Genomic DNA, 16,396 nt, shown 5'->3' on the forward strand with positions numbered 1-16,396 from the left:
ACCACAGTCGACTATGTGGGAGTCCAGTGACATAGCCATTACGCTAACTGCTGGTCCCGACCATAGCTATTTTATCTGACTTTGTCAACTATACAAACACGGTCGCCCATGTGCACCCATTGCATGGGCCTTGGAAGGATCCCTACGCAGATGGGGCTGTGTTTGGGCCTCCTCGGTCTCATGGTGAGTCTGCCCTGTGGTGTGCTGGAGCCATGTGCACAAGGTACACACCTCTTCCCAACTTCACATCCAGTGATGACATGTCGAAAGCTCAAGATCCACCGCTACTGGTGTATTTACACTGCAGAAATTGGCAAACGCTATCAACTCAGGCTTCCTGCCTCCTCCAGTAAGCCAGCACGACACTGAATTCACCTCTATCAATGGCAAAAGTGTAGCGCCAATGCTGGTCTGGGGCACAAAGTCCCTATCACTGGCCATTATAGCTGAACTATTTCAGAGATCAGAGCCATCAGCTTCAGTGTCAGACCAGGAGAGAGCTCTCTAGGGCGGTGATGTGCGCCTTCCATCTGTACACTGCCCACTCTCCCCACTCTCCCCGCTTTGCTCTCATTCCTCTGCCCCTCATCCACCATAAGAAGCCAGAGCAGCCCTGACAGCCGGTTGCAGTAAGACAGGAACACTTCAGAACAGGACCACGGGGGAGAAATACTTTCCAGGCTATTTCCATAGAGATGACTGACTGGGGGGTACTCCAGGTTAATGACCCTAAGATGAAACTGCCTGACCCATCTCATGACCCACTGGCTCTATGTCGGAGGTGACCTCTGACTCCTGGATCAGCTGATATTTCCGGCTTTCAGCACTCTCGGAAGAGAGAGGCCCTAAGTCTCCCCCGCTCAAGTGCTCACATTGCTTCTCATTTGCCCCAAACATACTCACCTCCAGTTCTACGGAGTCCCTCATTCCAACATGGGAGACACAGTCCACGCCCTTCCCTCTGTTCTCTGGGGCCTCCCTAGCTCATCTTGCCCTCAAGAGGGAAAGTGCCTCGGGTCGTTGGGGCCCCTGCAGAACCAGGCTTCTCTGCAGTCTCTCTCTAGACCTACAGGCTCATTTCCCAGATAGGGAAACAGACTCAGAATGTCACACTGGAGTGCAACAGGAAATCGCTCAGTCACACTGAAGCCTGTGTGACTCCACCGCCCACGCCCTTTGCATTCCTTTGTTACCTCTTGAACGGGCATGGATTTTGTCTCCTGGCAGTGTGGAGCCAGGCTCCTGTGCAGACTGTGTCCCCAACTCTCCCCACAACGGCACAGAAGTCCCAGGGCAGCCACTCCAGCCTTGGGTCTACGGAGGTGAACAGGTGGGAGACCAGGCAGCATAAAGACAGGGAAGAGAAGGAGTTGGGCAGTGTGCCCATTTCCAAAGATGCTCACAGTGAGGTGTGCACAGCAGCGGCCAGGGCCATGACTGCAGGAGCATCTCTGCCGGGCTCCATGTGAGGACTCCATGTGAATAACACCACCACCAGCCAGCACACTGAACTGAAAGGATGTTCGAATCCTCATTCTGCTACAAATTAGCTGGGATCAAGAGAAAGCCACCTACCCTTCCTGTGGCTCGGTTTCTCGCCCTATAAAATAGACAGGGAAAGGTCACCCTTCCGCGGCTGTCAGGGTAGAGGGAGACGGTGTCTGTGAAGTGCTTAGTGCTGGCACATTGGAGCCATACCCGGCGGTCGCTTCCATTATTGCTAAGAAGTCACCGTACCTTTCAAAGTTTGTCCTTGCCCGGTTTCCCAGCAAGACAAGGAGGCGAGGCCAGCTCATTCAAGGAAGGGCAGTCTTGCACATACACACTGAGGTCAAGGCACATAGGTCCAGAATCCCAGTTCAACATTGGCCAACAAGGGAACCGGGCACGTTCCTTAACCCCTCTATGCTTCAGCTCCCTCATGGGTGAAATGGAAACAAAACAGTACCTAACTAATAAGACAGATTTTTTAAAAATTGCCAGAGGGCACATGCACTCACTGGAGAGACAGAGAGAGAGAGAGAGAAAGCACCCCCATAGGGTATGATCACACCACAGTTCCTTCTCTAGCTCTCTCTCCTTTCAGGATTTTGGGGTTTGGGGCATGCATACATATGTCCCTGGTGTAAGTTTTTCAAGCTTCCGGGTTTAGGACTCGAACTGCACCGTCAAGTGGGATCCAGCCACCTTAACCACCAGGCTGCAGCTAGCTCTAAGAGATTTTTTGGGGTTAAATTGAATTAGTGTTTGTAAAGAACTGAGAACAGTGGCTGACGTACTTCAGTCTCAGCCTGTGGCCCTCTGCCCAGGGGAAGGCCCTGTCCTCCAGGACGGGCTAGGCCAGGAGCTTTTGTGCCTGCCACCTCACCCCATTCAGAAGGTCTCCCACAGCTGCCAGGTCTCTGTCATCTGCCCCACCAGCCCCACCGCCCCAACTGCTCAGATTTCCAATTACTTGTCCTGTTTTGAATTCGAGTGGGATATTAGCAGCGAGTCTGGCTCTATTAATGGCGGCGGCTTTAGTGTTATCGACTTTCTCACTCACTCCTCGCTCTCCCTCGCACAAGCTCTGTTTCCTTTAATTAAGCCCCGTGCTAAGTGCCCAGCAGGTGATGTGAGTCTGGAACGGCCTTTGTTCTGGGACTTAGGCACTTTCTCATGGGCCGGGGTCTGGTGAGACAGTGCGCTGCTGCCTTTGAAGTCTGACATCCATCCTCACAACCGGAGAAGTGGGACTGCAGAGAGCCAGGCCCGAGACAGGAGCCCTGCTGCATCCCCAGCCTGCCTCCCTACCTAAGTGGTGGTGAGGGACGTGAGAGCCTCCACCTCTGCAGTCCCACCCAGCTACAGAGGACTGAAGGTCAGCTCAGGGGAGTGGGCAGGAGGCTCCATTCTGTGGACTGATGAATGGGGAGACGGAAGCCAAATATGCCCGAGAGTCAGAGACATAGAGAAAGCAGCCCGGAGGCTGGCATTACTCAGACTGGGTTTGAATCTTGTGCTGTGCTTGCCGTGGCAAATTATAAGCATGATGTGCCTCAGCTGCCCCCTGTGTAAAACAGGGTGATGGTTCTCCCCTCTCAGGAGAGGACATGCAGGGGTCATCTTCAACGCCAGCCCTGCTGCCATCAGAATCTCACTGTGCAGCCAGCCTGCTGCTTGGAGGTTACTTCTGACCCCAGCCACCAACCCTGGTTGGGCCGTCGGCACTTCTGCGTACTTGCGATTGCAGAGACAGAGTTCATCTCACTCTTCTGTGCAGATCTCTGGGCCTCGGTGCGGGTGGGTTCACACGTACATCGCTGTGTACACCTCGTGCTGTTGACGGGAGGGTGGGCGTGTCTGTATTTCCACCCGTGGTCTGCTGCTTCTTCTCTTTGCCAGATGAGTAAAGAGCTAGCGATGGAACCAGTGAGCTCAGCTCAACCTACTTTATGCCAGGGGGCTTCAAAAAGTCTATGGAAAAAATAAAATAAAATAAAACCCCACAAAATGAAAGTATGAGTGCAAAAAATTTAAATCCATGCATAGTTACTTTTCATAATATGTATTTTTTCCATGAACGCATTGGAAGATTCCATAGTAACCCATCACTATACTTGCCAAGCAGACTCACCTGAGTGAGATCAACCTACACTCAACTCCGGGCTTCAAGCCTTTCTAAGCGCCATCAGAAGAGTGAGAGCTGGGACCAGCAGTTGGCATAATGGCTATGTCACTGGACTCCCATGTAATCGACCACGGTTTGAGTCCTAGACCCGGTGGCATAAACTCACGCCAGGCGCGTGTGCATGCATGCCCAAAATCCCGAGAGGAGAATGGAGGAGAAGGTATTGCAGTATGATCATCCCCCTGGGAGGATGATTTCTCGCTTTCTTTCTCTCTCTGTCTTTCTGGCGAGCACACATGCCCTATAGTGAAAAACTCTCGAAAAAAAAAGAAGAGTGAGAGCCAAAGCAGGTTATTCACCATTAAGAAGTGAGGGCCCAAAAGACTGAGCATAAAGCCTCCAGCGCAGCGCCTGCCACACAGAAATACCCAGGAAATACAACGACATTGTTGCCGATGCCACAGAGAGCTTGAATACCAATCACAATGACTGGGACTGCTCGTGTACACAGGTATCTGCCCCCTGGGTCCCTGCCTCACCGACTGGTTGGAAAGCCCCAGCCCCTTCCAGCTGGCCCAGTGCCCGTGCATGTCCCCAGTCGCTGCTACTCTGGTTGGTCTCTCAGCTGCAGGAGCTACTGTGAGGTGGGCAGAAGACAGGGGGTCCAGTGATCTCTGACAGGTGCTGAGCAGCAGCTTGGGGGTGTCATCATCAGCGGTTTGCAGTGAGGGGCCTCAACACTGCTACCCAACTGTGCCAGGGCTGCAGGCACTTCCCACTCACCCTGTCACCCTCCCCCTCAGCGGCCTTTCTCATCTGCCCCAGGAAGACCTGTCCGCCCTCCCAACCTCATGCCGGCTCCTCCACCAGGGACTCACAGAGTCCTTAGTCCTAGTGCACTTCTTAGCATGTGGTCTCGTTTTGCCTCTCAGCTCCTTTTCTTACCTCTCCTACCAGGCTGTGGGTTGGGGCTGGGAGTGCCCTGATCCCTCCCTGTGCCCCAGCGCCTCAAGGCGGAGCCAACCAGGGCAGGCATGCATGAAAAGCCTGGCGAATCGACTTCAGTCACGGATGCCTATCCAGAGATATTTGACACTCTAAATTTCATCCAGTCCTAGAAGCATCTACTCCTTATTCCTGGGCACCAGTCCTGTACCTGAAGGGGTAAGTCAGAACTATAGGTCCAGATGTAAAAGACTAAAGTCCTACTCAAATGGGCCGAACCCAACAAAAAGGGAGCAGAGGACTGGACTGGCGTGTGCGTGGATCCCCGACGGCTGGATTTAGGTGCTTGGCCATGGCCTCTGACTCCATGTCTCAGGTACAGGCACACTGCCTGCCCGCAGTGACAAAATGTGCATGCAATATGTGTGACGATATCTTTGATGGCACCAATATACAGTGTACTCAGGATGGGAAAATGCTGCAATTGGTATGCTGCAATGATATGCAGTGAGTGAATGTAAAATAATAATCATAATAATGTGTCAAGATGGCACCAGAAGCTCCAGGCTCTGATTCTCCCCAGGTCAACAATTCCAGAGGAAAGAACTTGCTTCTTTCCTGCAACAACCTCCAGGAGTCCTCTCATTGGTCCAGCCTGGCTCCCATGACGTCTCTGAACCAATCACTGTGGCCCGGCAGAGCGGCGCTCTCCTTGGCCAGGTCTGGATCACGTGCCCATCCCTAAAGCAGAGGGCTGGGGAAGGATAGTCAGCCCTGCCCTGCCCAGGTGCCCTGTGATGGGGAAGGAGCAGTTTTCCTAAAAGAAGCCAGGGCACTCCTTCCAGAAGAAAGGGAATGGACAGGGAGCAGGCAAAGGCAAGGAATAGTCACCCAACTGCTCCATTAACGAAGACAAGAAAAGTAGTAACGAGTCCAGACTTCCAGGAGGAAACGGACCACCTTCAGGAGGCAGCACACCGAGCCAGAATGGTGTGAGGAAGGGACTATCTAGGTACCAGCCAGCTCTAGCTCACCAGCGCCCAACTGTGTGACACAGACACTCAGCGCCAATGGGGATGAGAATGGCCAGCGGGCTGGAGCAGTCTAGAAGCTTCCTGGAGAGGAGAGTGGGACTGACAGAGCTAATAGGCCCAAGAGAAAAGGCAGATGGGTTTCTGGGCCCTATGCAATGATGGGAGGGGGATGGAACTGGCCATGAGGATGTCATACCAGGGCACCAGGCTGTCCCCAGAGCCACTTCAGGGGAATGAATGGTAGGGAGGGAGCAGCAGAGCCTCTCCCCTCCAAAGGACCAGGCTCCACCCACAGGACCCGAGCCAGCAAGATCAAAATCTAATTTACTCATTAGGCGTGTTTCTTCTGTACAAATCAAATCATGGGCTATTTTTTCACATCGTAAATATTGTTTTAAACTCTTGCTCATGGGCAATTAGATTACAAGCATCGCCTGGTGAGCTCTACGCCAGCACATTTGGCGGGTCCCTGGCTGCTTTGCGACTAGTTCCCTTTTAAAATGTTTCCCAATGATTTTTAAGGGGCCTTTGAAATCTTCTCCCTGGTGATGCATGAGGGGCCGTGTCTATGGCCATTAATCTCCATAACAGCCCAAGAGAGACTCAGTCTCCTCTGTGTTCTTTTCCAAATGGCCCAGCTGAGCTCTGCACCCCTCACATTTCTCCCTATGGTTCTGTGAGAGCGTCCCCAGTGAGCTAGGTACCCTCCCTGCCTCTGTCACCATGCCGGAGCCCAGGAAAGCACACAGCTGGAGCATCACCCCGCGGGAGACCTGCATTCCAGTACCAAGATCTTCACTCACATTGTGCAAGCTATTGCATCTCCCGTCCCCAGGCCTCAGTGTAGACGTCTATAGAAAGGGGTGAATTCTTGCCTCATCATTATGGCCCCTACTCTCCTCTGTCGGCCTCAGTGGGCCCTCTGTGAGCTTCCACAGCTGCCAAGAAGATTCGGGTTCTTACTACTCCCCCCCCGTGACCCCTTTGTTCTCAATCAGCCCCTTCCCCCCAATTCTCCAGCTCATCTTAGGCTCAGCCCTAGAGTGATAGCTCTCTCCCTGCAGACCTCCATAACCCCAAGCTGATCTTGGGGGGCACTGGGACCACCTCTTCCAAGAGGAGTGTCATGACTGCCTTGGCTCTCAGTTACCTCTCTTTTCTGGACTTCCATCCCACCAGACACTCTTTAGTACCTGATAACAATCACACTGACCTATTTTTTTTTTTTTGGAGAAGTTTTTGCTATAGGGTGCATCCGCTCACCAGACAGACAGAGACAGAGAGACAGAGAGAAAGAAATCACCCTCTAAGGGGGATGACCTTGCCGCAATCCCTTCTCCTCCATTCTCCTCTCAGGATCTTGGGCACGCACGCACACACGCCCGGCGTGAGTTTTAAGCCACCGGGTCCGGGACGCGAACCGCAGTAGACTACGTGGGAGTCCAGCGACATAGCCATTACGCTAACTGCTGGTTCCCAATCACACTGACCTTTTACTGAGTGTCTATGAAGCGCCAGGCTGACGGTAGAGGCTGTATATGTGATTTCTTTCAGTCCTCCCAGCATTTCTGCAAGGTAAATAATAGTACTCCCATCCTACAGGTAGGTAAACTGAGGGCCAGAGAGGCCACTGGACTTCGCAAGTTCACAGTTTCTCACGGCTGGGCCAGAACGTAAGCGTTCCCCTCCTCCCTAAAAAGAACGGTCTTGTATCGTGCCTCTGCTGTGTCACACAGAGTCGGTTCCTCACTTAATCCCATGACAACTCCCCATGAAGTAGGCAATGCTACCCCCATTTTACTTTTTCACTTCTTCTTTTTTTTTTTTTAATTTCCAGAGGGCATGTACATTTGCCAGAGAGAAAGCACCCTTCCTGGGGGCTGGTCATGCCACAATCCCTTCTCCATGTCTCCCTCCTGTTAAGATTTTAGAATGTGCACACCTATGTTTGGTGTGTTTTTCAAGCCCCAAGGGCTCAGATTGAACTATAGTCAGGTACGTGAGATCTGGGCCCCTGAACTAGGTTATGGGGCTGGTGCACCGTCCCTGTCTTATAGAAGAAACAAAGGCCCAGGGAAGAGGCATCTTATCCCACAGCTTCTCATCAATAGATGAAGTGACATTCAAAGTCTCATCTGCTGACCCCACAGACCTGCTCTTCCCACCCTTCCCCCCGACTCCCACACAGCCCCAGGGGTGGTCTTGGAACTCGAACTTGAGGACAGACCCACTTCCCAATGTACCGGCCCACCTTCCTGGAGACGACGCACCTGCTTGACTTGTGAGCACAGAGGAGGAAGGTTAGAAGCCCACCCTCACCCTCTAGAGAAGGGTCTGGAGAGCATGAAAAAATATGAAATCTCTTTTATCTGTTCTTTTCATTCTTCCTTTCACAAATACTTACGGAGCAGCACTCTGTGCAAGGGGCCGCCTGGATCTACGTCCCTCTGTGCTTCAGAACAACAAAGTTATTTCCTATCACTCAGAAAAGGGCTTTATGGGGTAGTATCCCCAGGGCTGATGGTTCTTCTAGATGCTCCTGAGAGACAGTCATGGCACAACATCCTGGAGGCTGTACGGCAGTGTCAGGGCTGGGGAGGAGTCCCGATTGGGGGCTTCCAGATCCTGCCCTGAACAGAGGGACATTGCCCGAGGTGCCCAAGGCAAGTTCTGACCCCAACCCTGCCTTGAATGAGAAGTGCGCTGGCCTTGGAGGGCTTCAGACTGTAATGAGAGCAATAAAGGGCTTCCTCCACCCCCATTCCAGCAGTGCTGGGGTCTCTGGCAACACCAGAAGGAACCCACTGTGTGCCTGAGGTTACGCGATGGTCTCGTTGCAGCACAGGCACCTGCTCTCGTGATCTGACTCTGGCCACCCTGTCTGTTCCTCCCGCACTTGCTTCTACTGAGCTGAGCTGGGCCTACACCACGGGGTTCTGTGAGATGCCTCCTCATGCCAAGGTCCTGTTGTTACCAAGGGGTGTTGCTGCAGAGAACATCTTTCATCACATGACAGCTCATCCTCATGACATAGCCCCCTTCCAATAGTCTTCCTGCCCCAACACCAAAAACACTCAAGTTTCCTCTAAGCTGCCCAGTTTTTAGTATTGTAGATATTATGAATCCTAGGGAACCAGCCATGCCACTTGCCGGCCCCCATTCTTGTTTTTAAATAATTATTTTGTATTTATTTATGTATTTATCACTATTATTTTTTCTTTCATGAGTTTGCCAGAGAAAGACAGAGAGAAGAGAGAGGGAGAGTGAGAAAGCAAGCTGCTAGGGAACCAGCAGTTAGCGTAATGGCTATGTCACTGGACTCCCATATAGTCAACTGCAGTTCATGTCCCAGACCCGGTGGCTTAAAACTCACGCCAGGCGCATGTGAGTGCGTGCCCAAGATCCCGAGAGGAGAATAGAGGAGAAGGGATTGCGGCGTGACCATCCCCCCTGGGGGGTGATTTCTCGCTTTCTGTCTCTATGTCTCTCTCTGTCTGCCTGGTGAGCGCACACGCCCTATAGCAAAAATCTCTCAAAAAAAAAAGAAGATATTATGAATCCTATACCTGATCCTACGTTCCTGTTTGCCTTGGTTGCTAGGAAACTCAGAGTCAATACTCACCCTATTATCAGTAACTATAAAAGAACATACATTATAGGACCTTCTATTCTATTCTTGTTTGGATTTTTATTTTATCCCTAATTTCCTCATGTATTTTTATTCATTTTTTTGGATTGAATATATTTCTGCAACCTCAAATCGAGCACTTCTCTGCTCTGTAACCTAAGGAAAACTAAGTAACCTCTCTGAGGCTCACCTTCCTAGATACTAAAGTAAGGAGAGGGACATGGGCCTCAGAGCACCATGGTTAGGGTAAATTAAAATAATACAGACCAAATACTTGACATTGAAATATAGTTATCACTCATAACTGTTAGCTATGATTATAGGGACAAATCAAATGAAACTTAGAAACACTGATTTAGAAAATATTCTCCTTAAGTACTCTCTTTAGTCACAAGCAAAGATCAGGACTAAGAGTAGTTAAGGTGGGCTTGAGCTACCACTTCAAATCACAGCATAGCAGTCAGCCAGCCTCTTCTCACCCAGAGCCCTCACTATAAGGCCCTTAAGTTCTAAAGGAGCCTGAAGTGCCCCCCCCAGAGGCAGGATGGAGTTGGAGTTGCCTGTGCTCCTCCCCTGTAAGAGTTGAACCCTGGATCTTGGTTGCTGGGCAATCTGTTGAGGGAGGTGATGCTAAGAGAAAGTCATCTAGCAAGGGGGTAGGGTTATCCAAGAGCTCCCGCCTTCATTTCTTCCCAATTGCAAACAGGAAACTGGTTGTACTTGGGAGTCAGAGCTGGAAGGCATTTCCTAGAGAGCATGGAATCCAGCCACTGTATTTTGTCAATGAAAAAACTGAGGCCCAGAGCTGGAAAGGGATTGGCCTAATGTTACTCAGCAACATGAGGACCTCCCTGTCTGCTCCATGGCTCCAGTCAAGGCCTCGCTCTTCAATGTCAGACCCGTTTCCATATCTCATTTGATACCTCCAGTTGGGCGGTCAATGGATCCCTCAAATTTAGCACATCAAAAACTGAAAAGTTAATCGTTTCCCCAAATCTGTGCCTGCCAGTCTCTCTCTCTCTCCTTTCTCTCTCTCCCCCTCTCCTGTGTGTGTCTCTCTTTCAATGTCTATCTCCCTCTCACCACATTTATTCTATCATCAAATCCTATCATCTGGATTTTCATGGTTTATCTCCCCCTGGTCAGTTCCCATCTTCTCTCACCTGGGTGTCCCCCTTACTGGTCTCTTGCTTATGACTTAGACCCCTAAATCTATCTTCGATGTGGGGGCCAGGAAGGAAGCACAAATAGGATTGTGTCATTCCTTTTTACACCACTCCAGTGACTTCCGATTTTGCTCAGGGTGAAAGCAAATTCCTCTCTGTTACCCACAGATCTTCCATGGTTCTCTCCCCTCTTCCTACCCTCCACCTCTCTTACCTCACCTCCTACCCTTTCCCTCTCACTCACTCCACTCCAGTCAAACCTGTCCTTCTTGATGTCTCCCCTCAAGGTCTGCACTGGCTGTTCCTCCAGATGGATGCCCAACATCCATATGGCTAGTTTTCTTATTTCCTCTAGATCTTTATTTTACATATATGTGGGAAAAAATTATCTTTTCCCCCTACATATGGTCATGTGATTTTTGACAAAAGTATCAAGACTATTCACCGGGGAAAGGACTACCTTTTTAACAAATGATATTGGGAAAAGATGAATATCTACATGAAAAAGAATGAACAGAGAAACTTACCTAACACTATATATAAAAAATTAAGTCAAAATGGATCAAAGACCTAAATGTAAGGCCTAAACTTATAAAACTTTTAAAAGAAAACATAGGGAGAAAGCTTCATGATATTATACTTGGCAATGAATTCTTGGATATAATACCAAAAGCACAGGCAACAAAAGAAAAAACAGACAAATTGGGCTTTATCAAAATTAAGAACTTTTCCATATCTTGGCTATTGTGAAGAGTGCTGCAATAAATGTCGGGGTGAAGATATCTTTGCAACATACTGATTTAATCACTACACATTGTATTTTTGTACTAAAAGTTACATGGAGCCCCACAAATATGTATAACTGTTATATGTCAATAAAAATTTAAAGACTGAAAAACTTTCGTGTATCAAAAGATACTATCAAGAAAAAGCAACCTATGGAATGAGAAAAAAGATTTGCAAATCATTTATCTGATACAGGATTAATATCCAGAATATATAAATAAATAATAAAACTCAACAACAAAAAAGCAACAACCCTCTCAAAAGTGATCAAAGCACTTGAAGAGCCATTTATCCAAAGAAGATATTCAATTGGTATACACAAAATATTGATACATATGAAACACGAATGTGAAAAGACAACATCATTAATCATTGGGGAAATGCAAATTAAAACCTCATGACATACCAGTTCACACCTATTAGAATGAGTACTATACATTTTGGGGGGGGGGGCAAGGATGTGGAGAAATTGCAACTATCGTGCAATTGTACTGAAAATATAAAGTGGTGTGGTTGCTGTGGAAATTAATATAGTGGTTCTTCAAATAATTAAACACTGAATTAGCATATGATCCAGCATTCCCATTTCTGGGAGTATGCACAGAAGAATTGAAAGCAAGGACTCAAACAATTATTTATATAGCAACACCCATAGTAGCATTATTCACAATAGCCAGCAGGTGGAAACAACCCAATTACCCATCATCATGTGGATGGATAAACAAAATGTGTTCATATATACAACAGACTATTATCCAGCCTTCATAGGAATGAAATTCTGACAGGTACGGCAGCATGGATGAACCTGGATGATATTATGTTATGTACCAGAAAAACACACAAAAAGAAACACTGTTTGATTTCACTTACATGAGGTACTCAGAGTTGCCTTATATGAGATATATATGTGGTATATTATTACACTGATATAAAGTATATAGTAGTCAAATTCATACATGGACAGTGGAACAGTGGGTATTAGTAGCTGGACTGAGGGAAAGATGGGTAGCTATTATTTAATGCATACAGAATTTCAGTATAAGGTGTTCTAAAAATAGTTCTGCCTTATTGTAATAAAAAAATGTTCTAGAGTGGTGATGGATACACACAAATATGAACATACTTAAAACCACTGAACTGTACACTTAAAATGTTTAAAATGTTGGAGCCAACAGATAGTGTCATGGTTGTATTGCTGGACTCCCATATGGCCAACCATGGTTTGAGTCCCAGACCCAGTGACTGGAAAATCACATCAGGCATGTGTGTGTGTGTGTGTGTGTGTGTGTGTGTGTGTTCCCAAGATCCCAGGAGGAGAATGAAGGAGAAGGGATTGTGGCATGGCCATTCCCCCTGGGGGTGATTTCTCACTTTCCCTCACACCCTTTATGGCAAAAATCTCTTTTAAAAAGTTTAAAATGTTACATTTTATATTATACTTAACACAATAAAAATAAGTAAATTTTAAAATTATCTTTTCAATGAGGCCTTCCCAGGACATTAAAATTTCAACATTCCCCCAACTAGATATTTCATATCTCCTTTTCTTGCCCTTTTTTTAATATTTACCACTATCTCACACATAATTACGTTTTATCTTGTTTTTTGTTCCTTGCTGCCTCCCCTATATTCACCGCCCTCAGAAATCACTAGAGTATAAACTCAGTAAGGGCAGAGACTTTTGTCTGCTTTCCTAGCTCCTAGACCAGTGCGTGGCATATACTTGTATGTAACTATTCGTTGAATGAATGCAAGACACCAAGGGGTGGGTGGGAACTGAGAAGATGCTTTGGGCCATCTCTAGGGAATTCACAGTTCCCACGAGAGGTTCTGACCCTAGCAAAAGGCTGGAACCCTGGAGGCACTGGTAGGTTTTCCCACCCCTCAGCTACTCCCTGTAGTCCGAGGAGCTGCTCTATTAGATTATTAGTTTGGCTGCCAGAAGGGCAGGGAGTTCATGGGAAAGAAGTTCATCAGAGCCAAAAGGGAAACCAGGAAGGATCTCTCCTCCTGCCCCAAACACTTCTCCATTTCCTGGGGAAGATGGCTGATGGGGGAACCCTCAGCCGGAGCGACTAATAGGCCAACCTCTGGGACAACAAGTCAGCCGCAAGCACTTACTAGCATCGCCTGGATGCCCAGCTACTTGCTGAGGTTATGAGAGTAACGAGAGAATTCTTCTAGAAGCTGTACTAGAGGACACACACACACACAGTCACACACCAGTGAGTGGCACACGTGAGAACAGAGTGCTCCCTGGTATGGGGTGGGCCTGGCAGCCTAACAGAGTCCCTTCCTTTTCCCTTCAGTACAGTCAGAGAATTCCTGCTCCTGACTGTCTCACCTACCCCCACTTGTTCCTAGGTAAGCATACTGGCAGGTCATTTATACCTGACTGTGAAGTTAACCTTAATGTCCCTTCTCTTGAAGGGATTTGACACCTAATATTGATCTTTAATTTTCCAGTGAAGTTTCTTAAGTCTTAAGATACAGATTTGAGGCTTTGGATATGGTTGGGGGAGAGTTACTTCAGGACCCTGAAATGGGACCCAGGGTGACATGCGGTTCCCTGGGCACTCTGTATTGATACAGTCCTGGGGACTTTAAGAGGTGGGCACAGTGGGCTGCAGCACGTGCTGCCAAAGGGGTGAGGGGCTTGTCCCTTGTTCCCTAGTTGAAAGAATGAACTGGGCTGGAGAGACCATGCACCCGGCTGTCACAACAGAGGGAAGAGGCCGCCTTCCTCCCAGTGCCCCAGGATTCTGTCCAACTGGCAGGCATACATCCCCTTCACCCAGTGCCAGTGTTGAGGACATCAAAGCATCGGATGTTACCCCTCCCCTTACGGGATCCACGTGGAAGCCACTGCAATAAAAAGAGGGTCAAGGGACTAGGAGACCCCAGACGAGGAACCCTTGCTCAGCCTCTAAGATCGGGGATCATGTCTAGGAGGAGACAGCATTCAAGCTGGGACCTTAAACTTCAATGCCAATCATGCGAGTGCAGAGGTGAAGGAGGAGAGTTCCAGCCCCAAGAGGCCCCCTGACCACTTCAGGAGCAGCAAATGTTCACGCCGGGAGTTCACTACATTGTGGGTGGGGAGACGTCGAGACTGCAGAGGTTGGCAGGGCTATATCTGGGGGTCTTGGCTGTCACGGTGAGCATTTGGACCCTCTCTTTGAGTCTGAGTTTTAATCAAGAGTGTGATATGATCGGACATGTGATTTAGATTTCCTTACTGTGTTGTTGAGGATGAATGGCGTGGAGACGGAAGACTGGAGCTTACGGGATCTGTTGGGAAGTTACTGAGCAATCCAGAGGATAAACTAGAGTGACCGTATTTGTCTGGCATCAGAACTCGGAGAAACTAGATGTGGAAAAGTGAGGGTGAGGGGTTGTCAAGGCTGAGCCTGAGTTTGGGGGCTTGGACACCTGAGCACATGATAATCCTGTCCCCTGTGTCTGGGGTGGGAAGCAATCACGCTCATGCTTGTCAGAAATGTTGAGGTGAAGTGTCTGTTGGTCATCCAGATGGAAGCCTGGGAAGTTCCAGAGCTCAGAGGGGAGGTCTGAGCTGAAAATATGGGCATTGGAGGTGCCGGCACCTAAGGGGTAACCAAAACGATGGCTAGAAATGAAATCACAGAGTACTCCCAGTGCTGTGGTTATGAGAAGAGAGCTTAGGGAGCACCCCGAGAAATGCCAGCATTCTAGGTTGGGAGGGAAGGGCAGACCCCAGAGTTGAAGAAGACCAGCCCTTGGACTGAAGAGGCTGGATGGTGGTCATTCAGTCATTCAACAAACACATGCTTGTGAATTTGTAATTAGAAGGAGAACAGAGAGGGGCTGAGAGTTGCTTCTTCACTTAGGGAGTTCAGGTCCCCTGTGCAGCCTCAGAGATCACAGGAAACGCAGCAGAAGGAGAGGTCCTGCAGTTCTGCCCACGGTCCTTCCTCTCCAGGCCGTATATCCCACTTGTTCTGGGAGCCAGTGTGGGTCCTAAAGTCAGGCCACGTGGGTCTGAGTCTCACCTCAACACCTTACAGCTCTATGATTTTTGGCAACCATTAACCGCGCTGAGCCCCTGCAGTCCTATCTATGAAACGGGAGCAGCAGCGAATCCTAGTGCATGTTGCGGAAACCGAGAACAATGCGTGTAAAGGCACCTCGTAGAGCTCCTGACCCCCGCCGTTCATTCTTCGATACCCACCATTCAGCCACTGTCTTCTGCTTACCTGGATGCTGGGCCAGGCCTGGGCAAAGAAAGATACATATTGCAGGATTCATCTCTCAAAAAACTCATAGTCCGGGGAAGATGGCAAACAGCAGGTGGTGTCTGTCCAGGAGATGGAGTTTGGAATGGCCTGGGAGGGCCCTGGGCTCTCCTCCCGCTCTGCTCTCATTGGCTGTGTGGCCGTCACCACTAACTTAGCCTCTCTGAACTCCAGGTTCGCCTGTAAATAGAGATCATCAGGGGTTTGCTGCTGGCCCTCTCTACCACGAGGAAATTCACAGGAAGGAGAGGTGGTTCAATTATCCAAATTCGGGACATTTATTTCCACAGCTGTCGGGAACTTAGAGGAGAGGATGAAATGGAGGTGGGAGGTAACAGAAACACGGGGGAAGCAAGACAGCCAGCCCGCAGGAGGACACGCTGGGATCAGTGTCCCCGGCTCCCACGGCCTCCACCTCGGTTCTATCGGTGCCAAGGGGGCTGCTGAGCACTTCCCAAACCAAAATGGAAAACAAGCGCATTCTCGAGATTAGCTGAGGCAAACAAGAGCCGGGAGCCTCGGTTCCCAAGGATCCAGCCAGGCCGTCCCCAGGAAAGGGGCTGGGCAGCCGGCGTGGAAGGAGGCCCAAGGCTGCGGAGGCTACACCTGTGGCGGGCTCTGGCTCCCTGGAGCACACTCTGGGCTTCTGCTCTGCATTCCCACGCCCAGTGTCAGCGTGCAGCTGGGCTTAGCCACACTTACTGATAGCTGGGCCCCCGGGGCCACCAACCTGCTGGGCCTGCTGGGGACAGAGCCCGCGTCAGGCATGAAGGATGTGAAAAGGGTGAACAGAAGCCACTGCCTTTGAGTGTCCAAGACGTCCATGTGCACTCTGTGAAGGGGCCGAAAGGACTTGCAGTATGGCTGTGCTGAGGCGGACGAAAGGACCCGGGGACAGAGGGACCTGAGGCTCGCTCCCAGTGGGGGCAGCCATAGGACAGCGGCCTACGGGC

General features: G+C 49.5%; 2 long non-coding RNA genes across 5 annotated transcripts in view; both read right to left on the reverse strand.

Annotated features, from left to right (window-relative positions):
• LOC102499096 (uncharacterized) overlaps positions 1-1,971 on the reverse strand; it is an 11,036-nt gene extending 9,065 nt beyond the window's left edge. For 3 of the 4 annotated variants that reach the window (XR_335938.2, XR_001371105.2, XR_003551003.1), the window contains exon 1: positions 904-939. This is a non-coding gene — a long non-coding RNA (uncharacterized LOC102499096). Of the gene's footprint in view, positions 1-903 lie in introns of all 4 variants that reach the window. The other variant, XR_335937.2, reaches the window with a different exon arrangement.
• A 176-nt stretch (positions 1,972-2,147) lies between these two features.
• The window catches only part of LOC102499817 (uncharacterized), an 18,166-nt gene continuing 3,917 nt past the window's right edge, over positions 2,148-16,396 (reverse strand). The window contains exons 2-3 of the long non-coding RNA XR_335940.1: positions 15,405-15,623; positions 2,148-3,456 (exon numbers count right to left, since the gene is read on the reverse strand). This is a non-coding gene — a long non-coding RNA (uncharacterized LOC102499817). The remainder of the gene's footprint in view (positions 3,457-15,404; positions 15,624-16,396) is intronic.

Source organism: Tupaia chinensis, unplaced genomic scaffold (assembly GCF_000334495.1).
Source record: "Tupaia chinensis unplaced genomic scaffold, TupChi_1.0 Scaffold000574_1, whole genome shotgun sequence".
NCBI lineage: Eukaryota > Metazoa > Chordata > Mammalia > Scandentia > Tupaiidae > Tupaia > Tupaia belangeri.